General features: G+C 43.0%; 1 protein-coding gene across 1 annotated transcript in view; it reads left to right on the top strand.

The window, feature by feature from the left end:
* The first annotated feature begins 5168 nt into the window (after positions 1–5168).
* Positions 5169–6831, top strand: part of RP1L1 (RP1 like 1) — a 32118-nt gene continuing 30455 nt past the window's right edge. Inside the window, exon 1 of the mRNA XM_077332186.1 lies at positions 5169–5362. The gene's annotated coding sequence lies outside the window, so the exon portion shown is untranslated. The remainder of the gene's footprint in view (positions 5363–6831) is intronic.

Here is a 6831-nt window from a genome sequence, read left to right as displayed (position 1 = left end):
CCAGACATCATCTGCAACTCGATAGTGAAAGAAAGAAAATGTGTGTGTGTGTGAGAACATGAATATACTGTCCTGGGAGTATATTAAAAAATAATATCAAACAATGATATTAAACTTTATTTTTATAGCCCGCCCTTCCCAGTTGGCAACAACAAAACAAAACCTACAAAGAATATAACTGATATAGTTAAAACAAAATTAAACTTGGGTTGTTTTAAAACATGCCTCTTTAAAAACCTTATGGGGGGAGTTAGTTTTTATTGGACGGTTCAGTATTTTAGACAGAATGTTAATGCCTGGCCTCAGCCTGGCAGAACAGCTTATATTAAATTAAAGTTTTCCCTTTGCACATGGTGCAAACAAGTTTGCTTGTTTGTTTATTCCTATATCGCCCTCCCCTGGGGCTCAGGGCAGTTTACCTTGCAATTTGTGGGCAGTACAAGGAACAGCGAAGAGCCTCTTGTGGCGCACGGTGGTAAGGCAGCAGAAATGCTGTCTGAAGCTGTCTGCCCATGAGGCTGGGAGTTCAATCCCAGCAGCCGGCTCAAGGTTGACTCAGCCTTCCATCCTTCTGAGGTCGGTAAAATGAGTACCCAGCTTGCTGGGGGGTAAACGGTAATGACTGGGGAAGGCACTGGCAAACCACCCTGTATTGAGTCTGCCATGGAAATGCTGGAGGGCATCACCCCAAGGATCAGACGTGACCCGGTGCTCGCACAGGGAATACCTTTACCTTTACCTTTTTACAAGGAACAGCATCATTTTGAACATACACTAATTGAGAACACATAATACCTCTGATAGTAGAGTTCATAAAATATTCAACCTTCAACATCAACACTCAACATTTAACTGCAACATTCCAACTTTACAGTTTGCTCTCTGATGTTACTTCAGTGCTGTGGCTTGCCACACCTGTCTGCGAGATGTAGTTGGTGGTGGGAGGAGTCTCTGGGCTCTAATTGGTGGGATTGCTTCATTGGCATCAACCAAAAGCCTTGTGGAAGAGCTCCATTTTGCAGCCTATGGAAATGCTTTAGTTTCAGCAGGGCCCTGATCTCTTCTGTTCCGTCTATTCCATCAACAATACTAAATATGGAATTATTCCTTTAAATAAGGAATAGGTGGCAAGGTTGGTCTAGGGACATCACAATTAAAATTATCAAACAATAAATTACCATGACAGCATGGCGACAATATCGTAATGGGGCTGTGGCTTTGAGGGACAGCATCTGCTTTGCATGCAGAATCTCCCAGACTCAATCCTGGCAGCTCCAGTTAAAGGGATCAGAAAGTAGGTGATGGCAAACACCTGTCTGAGACTCTGCAGAGCCACTGCCAGACAGGGATGATCATACTGACCTTGAGCCTGGCTCACTGGAAGGCGGTTTCATGGGTTCAGCAGCTCAGGAAACCCGGATGCAAAACTCTGCTCACTGAGTGCCTTTGCAAAACAAAGTTTGCATCCAATAGCACCTTTAAGACCAACTAAGGTTTAGTCAAGGTGTAAGGCAGCCTTTCTGAACTTTTTTACCATTGAGAAACCCCTGAAACATTATTCAGGCTTTGAGAAATCCCAGAAGTGGCATGATTGTGCAGAATATGGTTGGGAAGCAGAGCTTTGTATATGCCCACCCAGGGCCCCTCCCCTCCCCACCTCCTCCAGGGCCACCACTGGCCATTTTGGGAGAGGTGAAGAGTTGACATGGCCATATATGGTAATAACACTCAATAAATGTTTAACAAATTTTAACAAATATATAAAATATTAATTTGCATCCATTTGAGAAACCCTTCCAGGGCTCTCAAGAAACTCCAGGATTCACAAAAACCTGGTTGAGAAAGCCTGGTGTCAGCTTTCGTGAGCATGGCACACTTCTTCAGACACAATGAAATGGTATTTACATGATCACATATATAAGCAGAGAGTGGGTCATGGATTAGTAAACAGCATAATGAAGCCTTCCAAGGGCCTTACAGATGGAGGTGGTATTGACCTACCTTATAAGTTTGTTATGGGAATTACAAGATAATGCACATGGACTACTTTAAACATTGTCACACCGTATGCGCTGCACATGTACCATCCCACCTCCATCCCACTCCACCCCAGCTGCCTCAGCCAAGACCATGGTTTCCATCTTTGATTTAAAAAAAATGCTTGGCTACTAGGTGGGGCAAAAGGTAGCTTTTGAGTAGTATGGGGAGAAGCCTATAACGTTTAGGTAGACCAGAGTGTGGAGCTTCGTATTTGCAACTGGGTGGAAGGGGGCACTTGGTAGATTTTGATGCATCAAAGAATGCAGCTAGGAAAATCAGGGTGCACAGCTAACGGGGAGGGGGGGGGAAGAATGTGGTGGTTAACAAAATACCCAATAAGAAACCAGCTAAAAATATGTGTTAGAGGTGGAAGATTTTATCTCTGGTGAAAACTGTGAACAAACTTCCACAGATCCCTCCATCATCAAAGAACAGGCACAGTGGGACATGTTTTCTCTTTTTCGGTCCTGGCCCCTACCTGGTAGAATGAGCTCTAGGAAGAGCTATGGGCTCTGTGGGAGCTTGTAAGACGGAGCCCTTCTGCCAGGTCTATGGATGAGGCCAGTTTAGGGCACAGAGCTGGTGGGGCCCCCCACAGAAAACACTTGCTAGCAATTCTGTGACATCACTGGTGGCTATCAGTTATTGCATTACTGATGTCCCCTAGGAGGGCGTACTGCCATAGGATGGGGTTATTTCTACCACCATGTTGCTATTATGCTGTGTATTTTAATGGGGTTTTAGTGGGTTTTTTATTGAGGGGGTGTTGTGTTGGAATCTATTTTGTAACCCACCACAACCTGGTTCTCCAGGAGCGGTGGGCAACAACAACAACAGCAACAACAATAACAATAACAACAACTCAGCAGACCCTCTCCCTAGGAATGAGCACAGCCCATCAGCATGTGATGGGACGATATCTACTGAACCCAATAAATGTTTAACTAATCATCTTAACTTTTCATGAAGGACCACATAGGATAGATGTGACGCATGAACACTGCATTTCTATAGCTCTTTAAAATGTTTCAAGAGCTTTACATGGATTCTGGGGGGCAGTCCTTACCACAACTCTACAAGATACATTGATACCAATTATACCCATATTGTGTCTTATGAGGAGGACAGGAAGGGGCGGGGAGAAATACTATGTTGACTCCCAACTGCTTCCTAGTGGTGGAAAAGTAACTGATCACTCATAAAAGTCAATTTTCACAGGACCTGCATATTCAAAAGCCATTATGTAAAGTACAGAAAAGAGGGGCACTGGTGGAGATTAATGGGAAAACTAGATGATGCCAATTCAGTGGTTCATCTGAGGTCGCGTTGCAATTGTTTAGTTGGTCATTATACACAGAACGAAAGTATTGCAAGGGGGAAGCATCACAGCTTTCTGTCTCCTCTCCTGCAAGTCCCATGGAGACAATTTGAGCTCGCAATCACTAATAGAGGAATGACCAATGGATGGCATTCTGACTCCTGCAGGAGTGACTCAAAACAGCACATCCCTCAAAGGAGGGTCGTCAGCCTTCAGGCGGGAACGGAGAAAACGAGCTATGTATTGTTTCTTTTGAAGACCAATGTATTTTTGTATCCTTAGGCAAAACGTCTAGGTTTATAAAGATTATTCAGCAACAAAGTTAGCAAATATTACAGCATGTGTACATTTGTTGATAATTAGCATAATTACCATATTTTCATTTTATAGTTAAGCCACTGAGGAAAATGCTGAAAATGTGTAGTTAGCCAGTCTACATTCGGGCTGGCGTATCATATTGAACTGGAGTAAAGAAAAGTTTTTTCTCACATCCCTACATAGCTTGTCTATCACTTCTTATCAGTCTTCAGGTGGGGCCTGGAAATCTCCCAGAGTTACAACTGATCCCCAGACCCGAGAGATTGGTCTTTGGAGGGTAGGTCCATTGGCATTATACCCACCTGAGTTCCCTTCCCTCCCCATCCCCCAGGCTCCACTCCACAGATCTCCAGGAATTGGCACCCTTACTTTGAAGACACAGGGCCATTCCACACAACTTAAATGTAACCGAAATCTTATCTTTTGTAAACACTATTAATTTAACATTCCACATGACGTCGCAAACAAACCACAAAACTCCCGCGAACCCCCACCAACAATCAGAGTTTTATAGTGCTTAGGGGGAAATCCAGAAAAGTGGATTCACCCTGAAAAAACTGCTATACTTCTGAGAACAAGCCGCAACACATCAGCGAAAGACATGTGCGTTCTCAAAATAGCGGTAGAATTATGTCCCTCCCTAGCTCTCGCCCCTGAGCTTCTGGAGATGTGATTGCCTTTCCCCCCCCTTAAACCGGTGAAAGCAACGAATAAGCGAGGCTTCTCCAGCTGAAGTGCCTCCACAGAAGTCCTTAACAATAAAACAAAGCTCCCTTCTGTAATTGTCTTTAAAGTTTCCAAGCACAATACAGCCCCCTGTTCGACACTGCCCATAATTTCATCCAGAAATTGCACCCATCAGGGGGTGGGAATTTTGTTTTTTACTTGAAGAGCGTGTAAACAATTAAACGCCAGCTCCTACACCAGCGAAAACGGTCTTTCTGAGACATTGAATGAATAAATATTTGCTGCTACTGGTGTTTTGGGGTTTTTAAAGAACAGTTTTTAAAGGGAAAGGAGCTTTTCGGGAGCACAAACACAACAGTTCATTGGCTGTTCTGTTTGATTGACGGCTAGGGGTGGGAAGAAGGGCGGAAAAATATCGCCTTCTTTGTTGTGATTCCAGCGAGACCGGAAACCTGTGGGGAATGAATAGACCGCTACTGGGACTACAACATTCCACTAGAATTGAAAGTGTGCGGAATGACGAAATTCCATTATTAAATATAGAGTTTCTACATACTGCAAACAGTTAGCCACATTGGTCCTTGTGCGGAATGGGCCACAGAGGCCCAGTTTCCCACAACAAAGGGTATCCCGCCTATGTCTGTCATGAGGGTAATGTTCTCCCTAACCTCATTGTGTTTGTGCTCTGCAGATGGTGGCTGTCCCTAAGCAGCTTTTATGCTCACCCTAATCTTCTTTAGAGTGGCTCCTGCCAGGGAAGCAGCCCTCAGCTTTCTTTCCATATTTACAGGAGAAAACATTTTGTGTCTCATGTGAAGCCAACGTTTCCAGAACCTCCCTTGGGGAAAGTGAATGGGCCGGAAACTCAGCTGGCGTGAAAAACTAACTTCTCTGTCAAAAACTCTGGATTTTCTTGCCTTTGCTTGAAAGGGGGAGGGAGGCCTTGGTTTTGATTGGGGGCTGAACAGCGTAATGTTTTTGTGGACCATATTTGTTGCGGTAAGTAAGGATTTTATTATAACTTGTCATTGTGTCCCTCTACAATCGGTGGGACTGGGACTGTAACCAGCAACTCCTCTGCTCATTCTTTTAAAAAGTCCTTGGTGTACTTTCAGCATAAGAACCTGTTTTGTGGTTGCTCTCATGATATCTGCTCTGTTTTGTTACTTCCACTGTTTCTATTGCCTTAATATCTTCCATTTTGATCTTACTCTTATTGATTTTATACATTTAATATAACCCACTTTGAATTGAAACAAGGAGTAACGGCTAATAAGTACACTCTTTACAAAATCATATTAAATCATATTAAAATATTAAACTAAAGGTTCTCCTATGAGAAATATGCTGTGGAGGGATGTCTGCTTTGACTTGAATCCTAATATTGATGCTTAATTGATTTGTGGGTTGAAATTCCAGTCAGGGGAAACAAAGTTCCCAAAGGGAATAGCTGATGTCAAATATGGCGTTCTGAGAACCACAGTTTTTGAGAAAATGTTTCTAGAGTCCACGGTTGTGATGAAACACCATTTCCCACTATTTCACCCCGCCTTGACTATGTTGAATTTTTAAAAAGCAGACTTGTGAAAGCTTAGACCATCAAATATCTACTGAATATTTATCCTAAACTATGAAGGTATATGCAAATATATTGTAATTAGCTTAATTCATTCTGGATGTAGAAAATAGTTCATACCTAAGCAAAATTATAACTTATTAAAGCCATTGACATAGATTTATAAGGGTATAACTTTACGTAGGATGACACTATATGATACACTATCTGGTGTTGATGGTGTGTGATACCAAATGCATACAATTCTAGGGAATACATATGAATATACATTCTTAAAAGAGTAGAGTATGTGATCTCAACCATCTCACCCAGGGCTGACTTTCAGCTGTTTCAGTCTGTGTTATGCAACTTGGCTTTTAACACATCACAGCTGACCAGCATATAGGGTGCTTTGTATTCCCATGCCGAAAGCCAAATTCAGCCCCAAAGAGTGGCTGGAATCAACCATTTCCCTGCAGTTGCCATGGGGATTTGAGATCTGAGCCTGCCTGTGAATGCATCTATAGAAGCAGAAAAGAAACATAGCAATTATCTACAGACAACCTTGAAATAAAATAAATAAAGGTGGCAGCATGGGGAAGGGTTGATCCGGGCTAAAGGGAAGTGACATTCGCAGCATTAGTAGCCATGGATACGTTTGCCTTGACTCTTTCTGCCACAGGAGCCAGGGGACAGCACTGGAGGAGGGCCAGCAGGGTAGCTACTTAAGCAAGCTATGGCTTTTCCAATAGGCATTTGCGGTGAGATATCACAGGATTGGCCAGTTGATTTTAAAGGGCCAGGCAGGAATTTCTACCAGACTGGCTGGTAGAAGGAACTTTTTTAACCTGCTTCATGATGCCACAAAAATGAGTGATGTTAAAAATTAATTAGGCCTCATCTTTGACTGCTA

The sequence above is a fragment of the Paroedura picta genome, chromosome 1 (genome assembly GCF_049243985.1).
Source record: "Paroedura picta isolate Pp20150507F chromosome 1, Ppicta_v3.0, whole genome shotgun sequence".
Taxonomy (NCBI): domain Eukaryota; kingdom Metazoa; phylum Chordata; class Lepidosauria; order Squamata; family Gekkonidae; genus Paroedura; species Paroedura picta.
Note: the sequence above shows the minus strand (reverse complement) of the source record. Positions and strands in the feature narration are given on the sequence as shown.